This window comes from Dasypus novemcinctus, unplaced genomic scaffold (assembly GCF_030445035.2).
Source record: "Dasypus novemcinctus isolate mDasNov1 unplaced genomic scaffold, mDasNov1.1.hap2 scaffold_106, whole genome shotgun sequence".
NCBI classification, from domain to species: domain Eukaryota; kingdom Metazoa; phylum Chordata; class Mammalia; order Cingulata; family Dasypodidae; genus Dasypus; species Dasypus novemcinctus.
The window spans coordinates 786,598-810,002 of NW_026688145.1; the positions used below are offsets into that span (position 1 = coordinate 786,598).

Here is a 23,405-nt window from a genome sequence, read left to right on the forward strand (position 1 = left end):
TGGGGTGTGACTTTTCTAGTTAAAGAGATCCATTGTTGTAAAGGGCTGATAGGTGAATGTCCAGTCTCCCCCCTGAACCTGGCCATCTGCATCGTAAATGATTGGTGTCCGGGCTTCACAGAGAGGTAGCTGGAAGGCAGCCTTTCTCTCTGCTCCCTCTGCCTCCAGGGCTCCCTGTGGTTTGAGTTGCCCTCTCTCAACACCTCCTTCCTGACTGAAGGGCAGCGCTGCAGTGGCATTGCCAGGGGCAAATGGCTGTAAAAGCAGCTGGTCTGCATTTTCCCTTGCTGAATGTGCCAAAGACTGCTGTGGAGATGGTAGAAGCTGCTGTGGGGATAGCATAGGGCTCTCAGGGGCAGATGGTGATAAATCCAACTGCAGGGATGGTATAGGTGCCCTCTCAGATGGTGATAAATGCAGCAGCGGGGATGGTGTGGGTGTTGCACTTCCCCACATGGATGATGACAACGGGGCACTGCATAGGGAGAATAACTCAATTACATTCCTTAGTACTGCGGGGGCAGGAGTCATCACATAAAGCGGTGGAAATTCAACTTCATATGGCCCTTCTAAAATGAGCGATTGGCACTGGATTTGGGGCACACTTTCTCTGGGCCTTTTACACGGTGATTGTTTGGTCTGGTCCCTGTGACAGCACTCCTCGGTTTCTGTATTAAGCAAATTCTATCTTCTTTAGTCACCCACTTCCCTGATCAGGGTGGGTTTTGGCTCACAGCATTTTCCCAAGCATCAATGTACGGGAATTGGCCTGGATGCCCTGGATTTCCAGTTACCGCATCTGGGACTTTACGGATGATCTGGGGATACAAAGTGCCTCCTGGGGCCAGCCATCCCAAAAGTTGGCCATTCTAATTCACAAAGCATCCTAAGCCCTCCTGGCTGGAAGCTTATGCCATACACATCTTCACAGAATGCATGGGGGAAGTTTTTCAGCATACAACCTAACGGGGTTTTACTGTGTGTGTTTCCCATTTCCACCCTGTGCCGACAGTGCACAACAGTCAGTCAAACATTATGCTTCATCTGTCTCTGGCCGCATCCCTTGCAGGAGCTTTCGGTGCCTCTTTTTTTTTAATTTTTTAAAAAATATTTTATTCATTTTTTAAAAATATTACATTCAAAAAATATGAAGTCCCATTCAAACCCACCGCCCCCACCCCCCACTCCACCCACAGCAACACTCTCTCCAATCATCATGACATGTCCATTGCACCTGGTAAGTACATCTCTGGGCATCGCTGCACCCCATAGTCAATCATCCACATCATAGCCCACACTCTCCCACGTTCCATCCAGTGGGCCCTGGGGGGATCTACAGTGTCCCATAGTTGTCCGAGAAGCACCACCAGGACAACTCCAAGTCCCGAAAACGCCTCCCCATCTCATCTCTTCCTCCCATTCCCCGCACGCAGCAGCCACCATGGCCACCCTTCCCACACTAATGCCACATTTTCTCTGTGGACATTGGATTGGTTGTGTCCATTGCACATCTATGTCAAGTGGGGGCTTAGATTCCACATGGATACTGGATGCAATCCTCCTGCTTTCAGTTGTAGGCACTCTAGGCTCCATGGTGTGGTGGTTGACACTCTTCAACTCCATGTTAGCTGAGTGGGGTAAGTCCAATAAATCAGAGTGTAGGAGCTGAAGTCTGTTGAGGTTCAGGGCCTGGCTATCATATTGTCAGTCCAGAGATTCAATTCCCCTAAATATATCTTAAACCCCAACACCAACTACAATTCCAGTAAAGTAGCATGAAAGGCTTGTGAAAAGAGATCCCATCTGAGTCCAGTTTCATCACGCAGAAACACCAACTCCAAAGAAGGGCCACCTGACACTGCAGTGAACCCCATCCGCCATGACCATAGAACCCGTGGGTCTCTTCAGCCCTCAAAAGAACCAATACCTGGGTTGTATCTACTTTATCTGTCTCTGAGACTCTGCTCAGCTGTGCATAAGGGCAATCCTTCTGACAACCTCCAGACTCTTTTTAGAGACTCGTAGCCACATGAACTCATTTCTCCTTATCATTCCCCCCTTACATTAGGTCAAACAGCATTTTAAAGTCATGTTATTATATGTAGACAGGGATATTCTCCTGATCCGCATTGAACCTTTAATTCAAGGTCATTTTCTAGTTGCATCTTCAGCTGGTATTTGGTAGTGATCCCTCGGTGCCAGGGAGGATCATCCCTGGGTGTCATGTCCCATGCTGGGGGGAATGCACTGCATGTGCATGCTGAGTTTGGCTTCAAGACTGGCCACATTTGAGTAACATGAAGGCTGTCAGGAGGAAACTCTCAGGCACAATGCTGCTCTAGGCCTTGTTCTTATTGCAGGTGTGTAGGCTCACAAGCATAGTCATTAGTATCAGGAACCCACTGTTGGATCCTCATTCTTTCCTGGTTCTTACCGTTGCACCTGGGGAACTTCCGCTGCTCCCCTAGGGACCATGACAGAGCCCCCCTGGACAGGAACCCAGTACCCACCCAGTTGTTGTTTTTAATTGTTTCCACTAAGAGTATATTCAAACATTACCATGCACCCTGGACATATGCCCTGTATAACTCCCTGACAACCATACATAGCCTGTCAATAACATCCCATACCAGTATTCTTCCACTGACATTGTTGAACCACTCTGTGATCCAAAACTTCCTGTAAAGTGAATCCCAATATAATGTCAGGTTCCCTTACTAGTAAAATGGAATATATTGATGAGTTTAAAGGTTAGATCTAGAGTGCATATTGATTTGGAAAAATTCCTACATCCTTTTTCTTTTCTTTTTTCCTAATTATCGAGCGTCTCTTCACAAGAGTCTTAGATCACAGTAATTCATATATACAATATACAGTACTCCCACATATCCACCATAAAACCTTTTCCCTTCCACAGTGAACATCTTTTAACTTATTCATATCATATTTACTGAAACTGATGTACAGACTCCGAAACAATAGCTTTCAAACAAGGTGACATCTGTGCTTACAATGTGCTCCATACATTAGGATATACAGTTTTCTATATTTTTTAGTTATCCTATGTTTTGCATTATGGTTTACATTATTAGTCTGTCATCTCCTATATGATTTTGGTGTAATATTACATGTTTTATATTCATCCTTGTGTACTCTCACCAAACTCCTCTCTTGCCCCCACATTTACCTTGGCTCCATCCATTCAACATCCATTTTCCCCTCCCCTTGGGGACCAGAGCAACAGCCAATCTCCATTTCCTGAGGAGCCATGTCCAGAGATACTTGCAACAGTGTTCAGGGCCTGACTTGCTCAACTGCCCTAATGCCCTGGGAGCCACCCTTTCTCTCAAGAGATACAGTTCTCTCTATGTGATGGCATTAGTCATCCCCAGGATGTGGGTCCATCCCAACTCTCACTTCTTGGGTCTCTACCCAATGATACAACCCACCCTGGCAAAATGAGCATTCAGATATCCGCCAGGAGCCCATCCCTCATCAGACCATCCCCTCAGAGCATCCTAAACAGGTAACCCTCCTAATTATATTTTGATACTATTTTCTCAGCATTTTACTCTCAATCAACACCTGACACTCTCCTATGTTCATATGTTGCCCCTCCCTCCCCCAATTTTGTGGGCAATATTACCCATCCACCCATCCCCAGCCCCCTTCAAACCCTCAAAGCCCCACTCAAAGGCAACCCCTTGACCCCATTTTATCTCTTCTTTTTACTCATACTTACCACCAGTTCATCATGGATTCCACCCCTGCAGACGTCGGCTCACATATTTCCTCCACCCCCCGATTTCCTGTAAGCCTATTTTCCATTCTCTACCTCTCTGAGTCAGCTTGCTTATTTCATATCATTGAGGTCATGTAGTATTTGTCCTTCAATGCCTGGGTTGCTTCACTCAACATAAGATTCTCAAAATTCGTCGATGTTATCACATGTGTTTGTAGTGTATTTGTTCTTACAGCTGAGTAGTATTCCATTGTGTGTATATAAAACATTCTATTGATCCACTCATCTGTTGATGGGCATTTGGGTTGATTCCAACTTTTGGCGATAGTGAACAATGCTGCTATGAACATTGGTGTACATATATTGTTTTGTGTCCTTGTTTTCAGTTCTGCTGGGTATATACCCAGCAGTGGTATTGCTGGGTCATATGGCAAATCTATGGTTAGTTTTTTGAGAAACCGCCAAACTGTCCTCCAGAATGGTTGGATCCTTCTGCATTCCCACCAGCAGTGGATGAGTGTTCCCCTTTCTTCACATCCTCTCCAGCATTTGTATTCTTCTGTTTTTTTCATAGCTGCCAATCTTATGGGAGTAAGATGGTATCTCATTGTAGTTTTGATTTGCATTTCCCTGATAGCTAGAGCTTTGGAGCATTTTTTCATGTGCTTTTTAGCCATTTGTATTTCTTCTTTTGAGAAGTGTCTGTTTAAATCTTTTTCCCATTTTTTAAATGGGTTGTTTATCTTTTTATTTTCAAGGTATAGTTCTTTATATATGCAAGTTATAAGTCTCTTATCAGATATATGGTTGCCATATATTTTCTCCCATTGTGTGGGCTCCCTTTTTACTTTCTTGACAAACTCCTTTGAGGAGCAGAAGGCTTTAATTTTGAGGAAGTCCCATTTATCTATTTATTCTTTTGCTGCTCGTGCTTTTGGTGTGATATTCATGAAGCCATTTCCTATTGCAAGGTCCTGTAGATGTTTCCCTACACTGCTTTCCAAGATCTTTATGGTCTTGGCTCTTACATTTAAGTCTTTGATCCATCTTGAGTTGATCTTTGTATAAGGTGTGAGATGGCAATCCTCTTTCATTCTTCTGCATATGGATATCCAGTTCTCCATGCACCATTTGTTGAATAGGCCATTCTCTCCCAGTTGAGAGGGTTTGGTGGCTTTAGCGAATATTATATGGCTATATATATGAGGTTCTATATCAGAACTTTCAGTTCAATTCCATTGGTCTGTGTATCTCTCCTTATGCCAATACCATGCTGTTTCACTACTGTAGCTTTGTAGTATGTTTTGAAGTCAGGAAGTGTGATTCCCCCAATTGCATTTTTCTTTTTCAATATGTCTTTGGCTATTCGGGGCCTCTTTCCTTTCCAAATAAATTTCTTAGTTAGTTTTTCTAGTTCCTTAAAGAAGGCTGTATTGATCTTTATTGGGATTGCATTGAATGTTTAGATCAGTTTTGGTAGGATAGACATCTTAATAATATTCAGTCTTCCTATCCATGAACAAGGAATATTCTTCCATTTATTTAGGTCTTCTTTGATTTCCTTGAACAGTCTTGTATAGCTCTCGGTATATAAGTTTTTTACCTCTTTAGTTAAATTTATTCCTAAGTATTTGATTCTTTAATTTACTATTGTGAATGGTATTTGTTTCTTGATTTCCTCCTGATCTTGCTCATTACTGGTGTACAGAAATGCTACTGATTTTTGCGCATTGATCTTATAACCTGCGACTCTACTAAACTCATTTATTAGTTCTAGAAGCTTTGTTGTAGATCTCACAGGGTTTTCTATGTATAGGATCATGTCATCTGCAAATAATGAAATTTTGATTTATTCCTTTCCAATTTGAATGCTTTTTATACCTGATTCTTGCCTCAGTGCTCGAGCAAGTACTTCTAAGACAATGTTAAATAGAAGGGGAGAGTGTGGGCATCCTTGTATTGTTCCTGAGTTTAGAGGGAAGTATTTTAGGATTTCCCCATTGTAAACAATGTTGGCTGTAGGTTTTTCATATATACTCTTTATCATGTTCAAAAACTTTCCTTGTATTCCAATCTTTTGGAGTGTTTTTATCAAGAAAGTGTGCTGTATTTTGTCGAATGCTTTTTCAGCATCTATAGATATAATCATGTGATTTTTTTCCTTCATTCTGTTTCTATGGTGTATTACATTGATTGATTTCCTTATGTTGAACCATCCTTGCATACCTGAATGAATCCCAGTTGGTCATGGTGCATAATTCATTTAATGTGTTGTTCAATTCGATTAACAAGTATTTTGTTAAGTGTCTAGGTTCATTTTGCATCTAGGTTCATTAGAGAAATTGGTCTGTAATTTTCCTTTCTTGTGGTGTCTTTGTTTGGCTTTGGTAGTAGGGTAATGTTGGCATCATAGAAGGAGTTAGGCAATGTTCCTTCTGTTTCGATTTTTTGGAAGAGTTTCAGCAGGTTTGGTGTTAGTTTTTTCTGGAATGTTTTTAGAATTCACCTGTGAAGCCGTCAGGCCCTGGGCTCTTCTTAGTTGGGAGATTTTTAATGACTGATTCTATCTCTCTGCTTGTGATTGGTTTGTTAAGATCACCAATTTCTTCTTTTGTCAATATGGGCTGCTTATGTGTTTCTAGGAATTTGTCCATTTCCTGTAAATTGTCATTTTTGTTGGAACATAGTTTTTCAAAGTATCCTCTTATGGTAGTTTTTATTTCTGTGGGGTCAGTGGTGATATCGCCTTTCTCATTTCTTATTTTGTGTATGTGCACCTTCTCTCTTTTTTTCTTTGTTAGTCTCGCTAAAGGTTTGTCAATTTTGTTGATCTTCTGAAAAAACCAGCTCTTGGTCTTGTTTATCTTTTCAAGTGCTTTCTTATTTCCTATTTCATTTAGTTCTGCTCTTATCTTTGTTATTTCCTTCCTTCTTCGTCCTTTTGGGTTACTTTGTTGTTGTTTTTCTAATTCCATCAAAAGTGCAGTTAGTTCTTCAATTTTTGCTCTTTCTTCTTTTTTGATATATGAATTTATGGTTATAAATTTCCTCTCAATACTGCTTTTGTTGCATCCCATAAATTTTGGTATGTTGTGCTAACATTATCATTTGTTTCAAGGTAGTCATTGATTTCTTTTTAGATTTCTTCTTTGACCCACTGTTTTTCTAAGAGTGTGCTGTTTAATTTCCAAATCGTGGTGTGAAATCTGGGCCTCTGGCCCTTGCAGATTTCCAGCTTCACTCCACTGTGGTCAGAGATATTGTTTTGTATGATTTCGATCTTTCTGAATTCATTAAGCCTTTCTTTGTGGCCTAGCATATGGTCTATCTTGGAGAATGATCCATGCGCACTTGAGAAAAATGTATATCGTGCTGTGTTTGGGTGTAATGATCTATATATGTCTATTAGATCCAGCTCCTCTAATATACTGTTCAAATGGTTTGTTTCTTTAGTGATTCTCTTTTGAGATGTTCTGTCCAGAGTTGATAGTGGTGTATTAAAATCCCCCACTATAATTGTAGATGCATCTATTTTTTCACTTAGCTTTTCCAGCGTTTGCCTCATGTATTTTGAGGGGGCCTTGTTAGGAGCATAAATATTTATGATTGTTTGATCTTCTTGACAGATTGTCTCTTTCACTAAAATGTAGTATCCTTCTTTGTCTCTCACAATAGTTTCGCATTTAAAGTCTATTTTGTCTGATATTAATATAGCTACTCCTGCCTTTTTTTGGTTCTTGTTTGCTTGTATGATTATTTTCCAGCCATTCATTTTCAACCTCCATGAGTCTCTGGGTCTAAGATGTCTCTCTTGTAGACAGTATATAGATGGGTTATATTTCCTTATCCAATGTCTCAGTCTGAATCTTTTGACAGGTGAGTTTAATCCATTGACATTCAGTGTTATTACTTTCAAGGAATTATTTGTGTTAGCCATATTTCGATTGGATTTGTGTTTGTCATATTTAGTTTGCATTTTTTTCCTTCTATTTTTGTCTTTTTTATTGCTCTTACACTCTCCTCCAAGTCTGCCTGTCCTGTTTTTTCCTTTCTTCCTGCAGAACTCCCTTTAGAATTTCTTGAAGGGGAGGTTTCTTGTTGGCATACTCTTTCAATTTCTGTTTATCTGTGAATATTTTGAACTCTCCATCATTTTTGAATGCTAGTTTAGCTGGATAGAGTATTCTTGGTTGGAATTTTTTTTCTTTTAGTACCTTGACTATATCATACCACTGCCTTCTTGCCTTCATGGTTTCAGATGAGAAATCAGCACTTATTCTTATGGAGCGTCCCTTGTATGTGATGGTTTTCTTTTCTCTTGCTGCTTTTAGAATTTTCTCTTTGTCCTGAGCATTGGATAATTTGACAAGTATATGTCTTGGGGTGTGCTGTCCTTCTTGGATATGTACATCTGTCTCTTTCAGTAGATTTGGGAAGTTTTCAGCCATTATTTCTTTCAACACTTTTTGTGACCCCTTTCCCTTCTCTTCTCCTTCTGGAATGCCTATAATACGTATGTTTGAGCATTTTGTATTATCATTCATGTCCCTAAGTCCTAGCTGGATTTTTTCTATCTTTTTATCGACCACTTCTACTATCTGTTTCATTTCCGATGTACTGTCTTCCACATCACTAATTCTCTGCTCTGCCTCTTCTAGTCTGCTGATATTTGCTGCAAGTTTATTTTTGATTTTGATTTTATTTGAACTCTGGTGTTCATTTCCATCATATCTGTTATCTTTTTGCGTAGGTCTGCAATTTCCCCTCCAGATGTTGTCTTCATGTTGTTAACCTCTTCCTTTACTTCATCAAAGTTGTCGGTGATAAATGTTCTGAGATCTTTCATTTCTTGTGCGAAGTTCTGCTCCCCTTCTTTGTTTTTAGTTTGTTGATTGGATTCAGCCATGTTTTCCTGATTACTGGTTTGGTTTGTAGTTTTTTGTTGCTGTCTGGTCATCATTTTATCTTTACGGGTTTAATCAGATCCTTAGCTTATTTGTCTAGTCTTGGAGATTAATTAGCTTTGTTTTTGCATAAGTGTTATATCTTCTCTTTGTCAATTTGTTCTTCTTATTCTAATTTCTTATTGCTGGTTGAGTTCACTTTAAAGGAAAGTATTAGTGCTGGGGAAAGGCAATTGTGTAAGCAAGGAACAAGTGTAAAGTATTATTGGTGATATATATTAACATAGCAACAATATGAGATCTGGGAGGATGGAGGATAGATTCATGTAAATTGTGTGGAGTTATAGTAGTAGGTAGAGTACCTATAATGAGGTAGACAACTGAATATGGGAGAAATATGGTATGAACTAAAAAGCTATTGTTTTCGTGAGAGAGGGAAAGATAAAAGAAAGGTAACCATTTCAAGAGTGGATAACAGACAGAAAACAAAACAAAGGTATTAGAAATTAAGAGTTAGACACTTTGTGGATCAAAGAAAGGGAGGTGGAATATAGGAGAGACAGTAGATGATGGAGGATATCAAGATGGAGGGGAAAGGGGATAGTGTATATAGCTAAAATCTATTCACACAGAAATGAGGCAGTGGAGGATGAGAAAACCCAGCAATGTGAGGTGTTCCCTGCAGCACCTATTGTGTAGTTAAGAAAAAATAAATTAATAAGAATATGGGAGACAAGAGAGAGAGAAAAAAAAAGAGAAGAAAAGGAAGAAAGAAAAAAAGGGGTTGGTAAAGGGTGGGGAACAGATAGGGAAAAGAGAAAAAAGATATACACCAACCACCACAGCCACAATATCAAAAAAAAAAAAACCCTAAATAACTGAAAAAAAAAGACTTTGGGGGATATGCGGGGAGAAAATATTGCAATGTTAGCAATCAGAACATTAAAAAAATAAAATAAAAAATAAAAATTGTATAAAAATAAAAACAAAACAAAACAAGAAAAAACGCAAACGTTGAGGGCTAGGACATTGAAGGTCCTCAGATGGACCTCAGGGCGTGATGGATTCAGGGATGGAAAGTCTGAGATATTGAAGACTCAAGAGGTGTGAGTCTCTGGGGTGTGGGCCACCAGGGTTTAGGGGACTCAGACGTGGCAACCTCAAGTCTGGTTAACAGGGAGCCTGGTAGCACCACAGTGCTTCACAGCCTTCAGGGATCCCCGCAGCTGGGTGCCAGCTCTATGGGTGAGGTCACATCCACAAGCTCTATCCTGTGTTCTGTACCCTACAATTCACTCACTCATTGGGGTCTATTCTGTGGATATATCACCAATTGACTTCAGGTCCCCTCCCACTCTGTGATCCCCCGGAATGGCCACCTGGGGACGCCTCTAGGCTGCAGCCAATTTAATGACGCAGATCAATAGCCAGGTCCGGGGATGGGGTTCCAGCCGGAAACACTTATAACAGAGTCCAAACCCGAAATTCCCACGCTTCACAAAATATTCCCCTAATCAGCTTCCAAATGTCTCCCACCTTGCCTGACCCTGGTGGCGTCTCTTTATTGCTATCACTTTAATTCAACTGTAGATCGGCAGCTGGGTTTAGGGGGCATGGCTCTAGTCAGAAGCCCTATTGTTAGTGTCCGCAATCAAAAATTTCCCCCCGCTTTGCCATAAAACTCCCGTTTGTCTCCCCAAATCAGTCTGCAAGCACCTCCTGTCCTATTAACCCCCCAGTAGGCCGCTCAGGGCTTATGAATTCCCCAGTACTGCAGAGCCTCCAAAGAAAACAAAAAACAGCCGGGGCAGCGCCCGATGCCGTGGCTCTGCCCTCCCAAGGAGGGAGCTTTCCACGCACAGCTTGGACCTCCATGTATATTTTATAGACTTATTTTCTCTGTTACCTCCCCACCAAATCGATGTCCAGATACCTTCTGACCTGCAAAATTCCTGAAACAGCCTGGTCTCGAAGAGCCTCCAAAGCTGCCCAACCGCTTCTTTGCAGGAGATATTATCAAGTAAGCTCACTCAGCCACCATCTTCTCAGCGCCTCTTGACCTTAGTGGATCAGTATAAGCCCTCGATACAGAAGAGGCTCCCTTTGCAGGGACCCCCCAGAATGCCCTTGATCATATGAGATCACCACAGATCCGTGGATCAGGACTCCACACGTGCCCTGCAGAAGTGATTTTCTGCATCTCACTCTGTCGCCACAACCACATGCACACAACCATCCCCCTTTCCTTTCCTCAGACCTGGAGAGGAGACACCTTCCTCCTGTATTCTCAGGAGTATTAGGGCCTCCCCTTTGAGAGTTGATCAGGCTCCCTCCTAATTTTAGAATTAGGCTTTTCCTCCACTATGCCCCTGGGGGTCTCACCAGTCCAAAGTGCGTACATCCATGCTTCATTCTCAGGGTCTCTCAAAACTTCTGGTGCCCCCGGTTCATCTGGAAGGGCTCTGGTGAAGACCGCAATCTCTTTCTGGATTTGAATGTGGTGTCCATGGGAGGCCAGGTCTGGGTTTTGCCCAGGGCCCTCCAGGCCTACTTGGAGACATCCAGGAGGGGCAAACAACTGTTGCTGCCTCTGACCTTCTCAGCACTATCCCAGGAGAGCCCCCAAGATGTTGTGGAGGAGTCGGGTGTGCACGGTAATGAAGGCCAGGACACGAGAACTCTGAGAAGGAAGTTGGTTTATTTCGACCAGCCGGACTTGTCAAACTTTGGTCCTAATAAACCAGAATTCCAAAAAGCATTTTTTGTTACCCTTTATACAGAGGATAAAATTAGGGGGACAAAGGGTGATGGTATGCAAGCAGACCTTTGTTTAGTTTCTTCAGTGTTTTATCTGAGTACCAGATAGGTTATTTCCCCAGGTGAGTTGCATATTCCCCACATTTCAAGCCGGCTTGGATTTAGCACATCTTCCACAGCTTGGATTAGGTTTATTACATGCTCCAGCTGGATGGATCTATTTTCACATAATAGGGTTTGATATTTAAGCAGGTGGCTGTTAGTAAGCCAATGTGTTCCTTTGGCTTCTAAGATTGTGATTACTGCATGCAGAACCCTGACAATTATAGACTGCCCAAGATTTAATTGTATAGCCTCTACTGTAAGCATGGCTGCAGCTGCTATGGCTTGCAAATGTGAGGGCCACCCCTGGGCTACAGTGTCCAGGTGGTTCAATAGATACACTACAGGTCTTTGCCAGGAATCAAGGTATTATGTGAGTACTCCTACTGTGATGCTTTGGCGGTTGTGAACCTAGAGGTAGAATGGCTTAGTGGGGTCTGGAAGTCCGAGGCTCAGTGCTTCCACTAGAGCTTGTTTGAGAGCAGTGAAAGCATTTTTCTGAGGGCTTTCCCAGAGCAGGGGGTCATGATCCTCCCCACATTATGGCTTCATATAAAGGGCATGTGAGGTTCCCAAATTTGGGGATCCAATTGCGGCAGAATCCAGTTGCCCCAAGAAACTCTCACAGCTTCCAGCGGGTATTAGGCTCAGGGAGAGTACAGAGCACTTTCTTTCTCTCAAGTCCCAATTCATAGCGCCCCTGCATTATTTTAAAACCTAGATATTTGACCTGAGGTAGGCAGATTTGGGCTTTTTTTTAGATACCAGACAGCCTTTTTGTTGTAGATGCTTTAAAAGACCATGGGTTCCAACAGTGCAGTATTGACAGGTGGGACTTCCGAAAATGAGGTCATCTACATATAGGAGGAGAAAACAGTTATGGCTTCCTGATTAAAGGATTTGAGATCACTTGCCAGGGGTTGTCCAAAAATAGTTTGTGCAATTTTAAATCCTTGAGGCATTCACATCCATGTTAGCTGCTGCCTTTCACCTGAGTTTGGATTTTCCCATGTAAAGGCAAAAATTGGCTGGTCTGGGGTGTTATCCAAATGCAGAAGAGGACATCCTTAAGATCTAGGCATGAAAAGAAGATTGCTGATGAGGGTATTAAGCTGAGAAGGGTATATGGATTAGATACCACAGAATGAAAGGTTATGACTGTCAAATTAACTGCTCATAAGTCCTGGACTGGGTGGTCATTTCTATCAGACTTTTTAATTGGGAAGAGTGGGGTTTTCCACGGAGACTGACATGGCCTCAATATGCCCTCATTCAGTAATCTCTGAATATGTAGCTGGACTTTTTCTTGAGCTTCATGTGGAACTGGATATTGCCTTATGCTTATTTGACTGGCCATAGGTTTTATTTCAGTAATAATTAGAGGAATGTCATGTGCCATCCCCATTGGGTTACCCTCTGCCCATACTTCAGAAGCATCTTCAAAGGGGAGCTGCATGGCCATGGATTGGCCAGTCTCACTGAGACAATACAGTCTCCATTCCTCTGCAGAGGAAGGGTTAGTGCTATTTTCAGAAGGTCTTGTGGCCCCAGTGTCAGTGTGGATTGCCCTGTGGCATCAAAGGTAATTTGAACCTGCAGTTTAGACAGCAGTTCTCAACCCAGGAGGGGGACTGGGCACTCTGGAGGAAAAAGGAATTCGTGAGTGAAGTCCTTTCCCCCAATGTTGCAGGTCCTGGCTTGAGGGAAGGGCCATTGGGCACTTTTGCCAGTTGCCCCTACGATAGTGGCTGTGATGTGGGCTATGGGTGTGAGGCTCTTTGTCTCTTAAGAGATAACCTAAACTGTCTGTGACTTGTGGGTGTGGGATGATAAAAGCCTGCAGTTCTCTCCTTGGTGACCATGGTAACGACTCCAGTCCCAGGAAGTAGTTTATCAATGCAAACTCTATAGACTTTGAATATTCAGTGGAAATGCAAACCAAGATAAGCTAAAAGCATATCTAGAATGTTTAAAGTGCATGCTAAAAGCTAACCTAGGGTGTGGAAGATACATGCTAATTCAAGCCTATTGAGAACTGAAACAAAGGATTATTAGGCATTTCCTCTCCATATAAAAGGGACTCAAAAATCTTGTTTGGGGCTTGGGATAGAAACAGAAAGCTCCTGATTCTGCCTGGTCATCAATAAACTATTTTTCCTTCAAAAAATAATTCCTTACTACTGGCCTTCCTATACACAAATAATTGAACTTGGTATCAAATCCTACATTTTTCAGGGCTCTCCCATGACTGCAAATGAAGGCCAGAGACTGTTGCATTTTGCTGCCCCTTCCAATTCCCCAAGGAAGCTGGGAGTACTTGGGTGAACCCCAAATCTGTGCACCCATGGATTAAATTTAATCCAGAAAAGATGTGGGCTCCACCAGAAACTTTCCAACTAAAATCGAGGGCAATGGAAGTTCTGAAGAGAAAGATCCTGGGAACTGAAAGAACTCCAAACTTGGAAGAAGGTAATACTACCCAGGTGAGCACAGTCTGGAAAGCCCTTGCTCTAATTGCTAGGAAGGGGAGGCTGATTACCTCCCAAGAAAACCCTAGCAGCCCCAGAAAATTGGGGGGAAGCCATTCTCCCTAGGTCTGGAAAAAGGAGAAAAATTGGGTAAAAGCATTGGTGTTTTGGATTTGTCTAACTGCATGTTAGAATCTGGTACTGGTCTTACATCCACTGAAGGAGTGGAGGCTTGATTATAATAGGAAGGGTTGTTTATAGGTTCGAGCCTTAATGACCTGGAAATTTGTCTGGATTTATAAAAAAAAAAAACTTGGTTACAGCAAAATGGTTCAGCTTTTCTAGTGACACTTGGTCTCAGCGTAAATTTAAACAGTGAAAAACATCTGCTGGAATCTTTTGTTATGGTACTGAATTGTGAATGAATTCACTTCATACCAGATGTTAATGTGAAGTATTCTCTCTAAAGTTTGTGATGGCCCTGGGGGTCAGCCATGCTGGATATACATATATATATATAATTGTGAGTCAGATTAATAACCTTTTGGCTTCTGTCTGTGTCAGCTCAATGTTATTGTTGTAGTTGAGCAATTATGTAAAGTAGAATTTAATTAACCTGGAACCCTCATGGCAAGGGGGTGAATTGATTATAGAGCAAAACTGGGGAATCTGGATGTTTGCAGTGTCTGGATGTTTGCACATGCTCTGCTCCCTTGTCTCTGGTTCACCACTTTGCCGGGTTTGGAGGTCATCTTTGTCCATGCCATGCACCCGAGTTTGTTTGGGCTGCCAGTTTGGGTGGCTGAGTCCCTGGGAAGGGTGCCAAATTTGAGTAAGTTCTGTCTGTCCATTTGGGCAGAATGCTGGAAAGGGGGGAGCAGCTTGCCCCTTTCCAGTGAGTCCACAATTTCTACTCATAAGCCACATTCCTAATTGATTGTTGTACACCCAACTGACTGGATGGGGCGGGGGGAAATGAAGGGGGTGAAAACAGAATCAAAATAAATATAGTAAAATACCCTCCCAAGGGTGTCAAGGCCAAAATCTCTCTCTCTATAAGATGGTAGAAATACTTTGAAATGTTTTAGAACTGTAAACTCATCTAAAGAAAGGAGGCTATAACTTGAAACAATATAAATTCATTAATAAATATTTTTTAAACAGAGATCTATTCTAAAGGTAAAAAATTAAATAAGCACTTATATTAATACATAAGTTTAAATGTTAATAAGATATCTACAATGATAAAAATTGTAAGTTTTGATGCACAAAATTGTTTTTCATAAAATGTTGTTCTTGCCTATATTGAAATGAATAGTTTATTTTTCTCCAAAGGATAAAATGAAGGATGTAAAACTTAAATGAATATTAAAGAAGATTAAAAGTTTGTGAGAATGCTGGCTGAAATTTATTAAGTTTTTTCTAAAAGTTGTGCTCTGTCCTAAAGAATGATGGCTAATTTTCATAAACTCTTGAAACTTAAATGCATGTGGTAAGTTGTTGAAGGTATTGTGGTAAATTTAAGTAAAGAAATGTGTTCTGTGAAAGTAAAATTTGTCTTAAAATAAAAGTGTGTATGTTTGTAAATAATTATAAAAAGTTTAGTAAACCATTGTATAAATTAAGGTATTTAAAAGGCCAATTCCAAAAAGTCATTATTAAATAAAAACTGAATTGATTATAATAATAAATGGTAATTTTATAACAGGAAAACTTATTGGCAACCAGCCTCCCCTGCCAACTTGCTTCTAAAAAACTGTTTCTGGTATTGCATGCTACTCAGTATTTAAAGTGAAGAAAAAATAATTGTTTTAACAAGCTTGTTTAGTGTTAATCAAAACAATTACATATTGTAAGAAGTTTCCCTGGTAACTTAGTATGTAAGATATATGGAATGTGTTTTTATTGCTAAGGAAAGAGGAGATGACTTTGTCCTAAGAAAAAATGATTGATTATTGAGAAAGGGTAGAGTGTAGGACAAAACATGAAAGAATACTGAAAGTATAGAAAGTTTGTGGAAAAGAAATTTTTATGATTAAAGTTAAGTAAGATTTGATAGGTCTATCTATAAATTTTTAAAAGCTTTAGTATCAAGTAGCATGTATCAATGTTAAAATTTTATTCTTTCTCAAAGTCTCTCAAGTCATTAGTTTGTTTTGGTAAAAGTTTCCTGAATAATCAGTATACACAAAGGTCTATTTTATCGATTAGCATCTCGTGCTTTAACGTCATCATTTCCTCATTGTTTGAAAAAAAGGGTCTTATCTCTTTTAAAGGGAAATAATGTTCAAACCTGCTTTCTAAAAATCAAATCCTGAAAAGTAGCTTTTCATTTCAAACTAATTACAAGAGATTTGTTCTTTTACCTTAAAAGAAAAATTAAAGTAATAGTTAATTTCATTTAATATGTTATAAGTCAAATGAAAAGTGTTTAAAAGGGTGATAAAATCAACATGTTTAAAAAATTAATAAAACCTGTAACTGAGTTAAGATAATTTAAAAATGCCTTTATATTATAAAACAGCAGAAAGATAATAACTGAAATTATAGCTGGGCGAATTTAGACTGAAACTATTATCTAAGTGTAAATTCTAAACTAACCTTACCTTCATTTTCGGTTGTTTTGAGCCTAGCCTCACCCCTTGCCTTTGCCTGTAGTTGTTTCATAACAGCTCCTGTCCTACTGGTATTAGTAACTCTGCTTTCTCTCATTAATCTATGTGTTGCCTGGATTGCTGCCTTGTGGACTTTTTGGCCCTTGGGTTTAAAGGACTACAACAATTTTATTATCTCCAGGACTGGGGGGAATAGAGGGAGTCTCCTGCCATGACTGTCAGTGTTCCTAGGAGTGGTAATACATGAGAGAAACCAGTTTGTCTCCCTGAGGCTTCCAATAGCCTCAGTGAATATACATAGAATTAGTCTTGTTGCTTATCAAAATTCTGTTAAATTCAAGGTGAAATATAAAATTCTGAAACAAAGGAGAATTGTTTCAGAGCATTGGGAACATTTTGTTACAAGCCATTAGTGAAGAAACAAAATTCTTGTGTAAAACTGCATGGTCATAGTGTAAACTGCCCAATCACTGTGCAAATTAAGAAAAGTTTCAGGAGTCTGAAAAGTTTTGCAGTCACACTTATTTTGTGAAAAATGGTAGTTTTAAGTAGCTAAAGTTATGTTTTTGTGTCAAACTATTGGTGTCTGCCTATTCGCTCAAATTGTTGAGGTTAAATATGCAGTTACATATGTGAATAAATATTCTGGGAGCCCAAATTAGACTAAGCAGAATGAAAAAGTCATATAGAAATCCAAATATAGCAACTATTGGGAAAGGGCCTCCACTTTGCAAGAGCTTTGAAGGCAAGACTAGGTGTGGAAGATTAAACCTATCTACTAGGGTAGGGAATTAAGAATCTGTTTGCCCTGTAATTTCCCAGTTTCAACCTTTTGTCAGTCATAAAATATACAAAACAAAGATTAGTTTAGTTTTCACTAAAGGAAGAAAATATTGATTAATGTAACCTGGCAGCCTACTGCCTCAGTCTCCCATTCTCGTATTAAACAGCAACAAAGGAAACTGTCTTAAGCCAGCACCATAGGCAATAAAAAGATGCCCAAGAAAGAGCTAAGTCAATACCAATTCTGTACTAAATTCCATTCCTTATATGACAAAGGGGAGCAGATAAAAGCTAAAATGGTTGGAATATGTTAGAGGAAGTGGTTAAATCACAAATTTTGCATGGGAAAGTTAGATCTTCTTGGACAGGCTGTAACCAATCTGTATCCAATCTGTAGAGAAACAGAGAAATTGTTTGCATGCTAGGCTTAAGGGTATAAGCTGGGTCATTTACCTTTGTTCAGGTGCCAGCCATGTTTTCTGGTTGTGTGCCCCTTCTTGCAAGATTGAAAATAAATTCTTTTCTTCTCCACAATTGGGTGAGCCTTAGTTTCTTCCAGAAGAAGATTTCTTTCCAACAAAAATAAAGGGAATTAGTGGCTCTGTTAACAAATTTCAGTAAGTAAAGAAAAGTCCATCAAAACTATGGAGAGATCTTTCCTGGATTATGATTAAACAAATGAAGTAATTGTGTAATGTGTTTTAAAACCTGGTAGTCAGTATGCTTTTAAAAATTATTGATTTTCATAACTTAAAGAAAGAAAAGAAGATTATAGTTTCCTGTTAGGAAAAAAGAGAACATTCCTTGCAAAAACTATAATAGTTTCTATTTTATTTAACTTCAATGTAATCACCCATAGTTAACTTATAAACTAAATTAACATTATATGTACAAAATCTTTACAGTAATCGAAATTGTAAGTTCACATTGGTGAAATTAGGCTAAAGAAAAAATATTGTAGATATGCTCTCTTAAATAAATAAAGTAAATTTCTTTGGTTGGTAATTGCAGTTTAGTAAGTTTATTTAAACATGAGGTGGTTAGTCAATGTAGATATGGACAATTATAAAGAGTTTGTAAAACATCTTCCAAAGTGAAAACATTTAAATAGTTCTAGTTCTAGAAGTCATTGCTCACTAAAAATGTAGATTGGTATTGGGTACAAAAAAATAACTTCGTGATAATAAAACCTGTCTGAAGGCCACCGCAAGGTGCATAATTAAGTAAATGGTAATAAAATGTTATCTTGATTCTATTGGGAATCTTCTGTTTTCATTTTAACAATGAAAAATAATTTTTCCCTCTATTACTAAAGTAACATACCTAGTCTAACCTTCATGGTAAATTGTGTAAATAAACAGTCATTTGATAATATGTGTTGCATTAAATTGTTTGAAATGTATATATAAACAAGGAATAAACTTTAACATTGTCAAACACTTTTGTGCATTACAACCAGACCTTGAATACATTACAAGTTGCCTCTCCATGTGAGTTATTGGCTAGGCTGGTCACTGACCCCTTAATTAGAAATATTTGCTATATCAGCCTCTGGTTCTGCTCTGGAAGTTGATGGAAATTACGTTGCAGTTTCAAGTTCCTGCAGCAGTCAATGATGACTCAGTAGAGAGAAGTATAGAATAGATATCGCCCTTAGAATGGCACTGTTTCATAGTGCCATAGAGCACTATGCACCAGGCTAGTAGAATACTGGAAAATCTCTCTAAAATAAACAATGCTGCAACCTGCTCACTGTGAAAAACATGGTAAGTGGAGCCATGACACCAGGATATTGTAAGTAAAACTTAAACACAATTGGCATTATGGCCTGCTCCCATGGAGTGATAACATGTAAAGTATAACAAACCTGAAACTTAAAACTATTAATTGCAACTCTAAATCCTTTGCATTAAGTAATACATTAATTAATATTAAGTGCTGTACTCTTATCCTGAACTAAATATATGCCTAATTATTATAACGTTATATTTTCTATTTTGGATCAAGGGCAAAAGTATTTTAGACATCTTAAATTCCTAGTAAATTCATTTTCTAAACAGGTAATAAACATGTCTATAGTACAAAGTTGCAGTCTCAGCCAGGTTCAGTCAACTTACTATATTCTACTGTACTCTACTATGTAGCAAAATGAGGCTGGCTTGCTAATAATGAGCCACCTATTGAACAAGTCAAAATTACCAGAAATTGTACAATTAAAACCAAAATTTAAAAAAAAAACTTTATTCTGTAGTTCTGATCACTCTCACAGCTAAAAACTAAGAAAATTTCCAACTTGGTGTACTAATCCTTTTGAAACCAACTGCCCAAAGGATGCCAGTTCACCAGGAGCATGTGACAGAGCACATGAGTGCCAATCATTAAACAGCTTGAAATGTGTCTTCAAACAAAGCTAAGTATCTATTGCAATTACTCTCTAAAAATAAATAACTTATAAAGGAATATATATATATACTTTTCCCACCAGATTTAAAAAGAATGCCAGCTTTATAAGCACCTAATCTTGTCTATGTCTTAATCCGATGTCCTCTTTTAAAAACGGGTATTCCAAATTTTTAATTAACTTTGTTTCTTTCAGAATGAATATCTTATTAACCATATAAAAATTTCATCCAACTTTGTACAAAATGTCAGATCCATCTTCCTCCAGGTAAAATAAAATAAGAGTTTTACACCTTGTTAGGTAATGAATAAAGCCCATGGCCAGCAGGAAGCAGTTACAGAAAAGAGATCATCTCCCCTCAGCACCCCTTTATGAATAAAGGTGTAAACTATTTAAGGTAAAACAAAATTAATAGATGGATCTGTAGCCTGACTGGAAATCCACATGAGTGCTGGTGGCCCCAGAATAACTGTAGGGGGCCCCCGCCACAAGGTTCTGCTGTCCAATGAAAACTTCTAAACTTGTACAAACAGTCCTGGATGCTACACTAAAGATTGATAAGCAAAGTAATCAATCAAAACAACAAACGACCATCCACCTCATAGCTCCAACAATAATTATGCCAAAGCTTAGCAAGTTAAACTTTCACATTGAGTGGGAATGATGTGGGCTATTTGTGTGAGGCTCTTTGTCTCTTAAGAGATAACCTAAGTTGTTTGTGACTTGTGGGTGTGGGATGATATGTGGCTGCACTGCTGCCCTTGGTGACCATGGCAATGATTCTCATCCCAGGAAACAGTTTATCAATGCAAACTCTATAAACTGAATATTCAGGGTAAATGCAAACCAAGATAAGCTAAAAGCATATCTAGAATGTGTGAAGTGCATGCTAAAAGCTAACCTAGGATGTGGAAGATATATGCTACTTCAAGCCTATGGAGAACTGAAAAAAAGGGTCCATTTGGCCTTTCCTCTCTGTGTAAATGGAACTTGAAAGTCTTGTTCCAGGCTCGGAATTGAAACAGAAAGCTCTGGAGTTCAGCCAGCCATCAATAAACCATTTTTCCTTCCCAAAATCATTCCTGAGTCTTGGCCTTTCTATGTGCAAATAATTGAACCTAGTATCAAATTTTACAACAGCTTGTCTTTTAGATAGAGGCCCAACTGGCTTACACATTACAGAATGTTGAGCCCCAGTGCCAACCATCATATGTATGGTGCAGCCCCCAATTTGGACTCCGACCATAGGCTCCATGGGGCCAAGAGTGTAGGAGCCTGGTCTGTCCTAATAATCTCTATCAGAGCCCTCCATTCCAACCAGCCCACTGATCTGATCTACAGATTTTTTTTCTGAACCTTTATGGACCCAGCGTTTGGATTGTGATACCCCACTGGCATTTCTGGCTAAAGTTTTGGCTGCAGAGGATGGGTCAATTGGCCAGCTGGGACACTCTCGCTTCCAATGCCCATCCTATTTGCAGTACGCACAATGATTTCACCCTAGACATGGGCCTTTCCCTCTCCTTCAGGTTGGGGTTTGCCAGGTTACTTTCCTTGACACAGGAATGGATTTTTCCACAACTGCTGCTGACCAAAGATCTGCCTTTTTTTTTCATTTTTCTATTTCCTTCCCTTCTTGTTTCTACATCTCGGTTGACATAGACCTTAGTAGCTACTTCCATGACCTGAGAGATATTCATTCAAGCAAACCCCTCCAACTTCTGCAGCTTTCTTTGGATGTCTGTCTGTGATTGGGCAACAAATGCTGCATTGACCATTGTTTGGCTCTCAGGAGCATCTGGGTTAAAGGGCGTGTATACATGAAATGCTTTGCACAGTCTCTCATAGAACTGAGCAGGACTCTCCTCCAGAGCCTGTAGAATTTGACTGGTCTTTGCCATATTCACTGCCTTGCAGCTCCCTGCCTTGAATCTTTCAACTAAGGCCCTATGGAACATTTCTAGTTGGTTGAGCCCAACGGCACTGTTCAGATCCAACAGGGGGTCCTCCTCTGGGAACTGCAAGTGGGCATATTGATCACTGTCCAAAGTTCCCTCAGGTGGGTGCTCTCTAAGCCAGGTTAGAGCTCACTGCATGACACGTGTTCTCTATTCAAAGTTCAATAAAGTCATTATAAGTTGTTTACAATCAGTCCAGATGGGTTTGTGGGTCTATAGGATGGACTGGAAAAGGTCTTTCATGGCCTGAGGCTTCTCCAAGAATGATGGGTTGTGGCTTTTCCAGTTAAAGAGGTCCGTTGTCATAAAGGGCTGATAGATGAATGTCCGGTTTTCCCTCTGAACCTGGCTATCTGCATCGTAAAAGATTGGGGTCTGCCCTTCATGGAGAGGTAGCTGGAAGGCAGCCCTTCTCTCTGCTCCGGCTGCCCCCGGGGCTCCCTCTGGTTTGAGTTACCAGCTCGCAGAGTCTTCTTCCTGACAGATGGGAGGCACTGCCGCTTCGTTGCCAGGGGCAACCAGCTGTAAAAGCAGCTGGTCTGCATTTTCCCTTGCCAAAGGTGCCAAAGACCTCTGCAGAGATGGTAAAAGCTACTGTGGGGATGGCATAGGGTGCTCAGGTGCAGATGGTGATAAAGGCAACTGCGGGGAGGGTATAGATGGCCTCTCTGATCGTGATAAAAGCAGCAGCAGAGATGGTGTGGGTGTCACACTTCCCTGCACGGTAACCACAACAGGGCACTACTTAGGGAGACTAGCTCATTTTCATTCCTTAGTACTGCCAGGATGGGAGTCATCGCATAAGGCAGTAGAAATTCATGTTCATATGGCCCTTCTAAAATGGAAGGATCGGCACTGGATTTGGGGCACACTTTCTCTGGGCCCTTTGCATGGTGATTGTTTGGTCTGGTCCCTGGGACAGCACTCCTCGGTTTCTGTATTAAGCAAATTCTAGCTTCCATAGTCACGCACTTTCTTAACCACATTGGGTTTTGGGTCGCAGCGTTTTCTCAAGCATCAGTATAGGGAAATTTTTCTGGATGCCCTGGTATTCCAGTTACCGCATTGTGGCCTTATGGATGATCCAGGATCAAAAGCGCCCTCCTGCTGCCAGCCCACACCAAAAGTTGACCATTCTAATTCACAAAGCATCCTCAGATTTCCTGGCTGAAACCTTATGCTGTACATATATTCACGGAATGCACGGGGGAAGTTTTTCAGCATACAACCTAACAGAGTTTTACTGTGTGTGTTTCCCATTTCCACCCTGTGCCAACGGAGCACAACAGTCACTCAAGCCTTACGCCTCATCGGTCTCTGGCTGCATCCCTCATGGGACTTTTCATCAACTCTTGACCTTAGCAATTCGGTATAAGCCCCTGATACAGAAGAGGACCATTTGCAGTGAACTCCTAGACTGCCCTTGATTGTATGAGATTGCCACGGATCCGTGGATCAGGACACCACACTCGCCCTTCAGAAGTGATTTTCTGCATGTCACTCAGTCGCCACAAGCACACAGACACAACCACCACCCTTTCCTTCCCTCGGACCTGGAGAGGAGATGGCTTCCTCCTATATTCTCAGGAGTACTTGGGCCTCCCCTTTGAGAGTTGATCAGGCTCCCTCCTATAGTTAGAATTAGGCTTTTCCTGCACTATGCCCCCGGGGTTCT

General features: G+C 40.4%; 1 pseudogene; it reads right to left on the minus strand.

Annotated features, from left to right (window-relative positions):
• Positions 1-21,673, minus strand: part of LOC131277474 (ferritin light chain-like) — a 42,602-nt pseudogene extending 20,929 nt beyond the window's left edge.
• Positions 21,674-23,405: the final 1,732 nt, after the last annotated feature.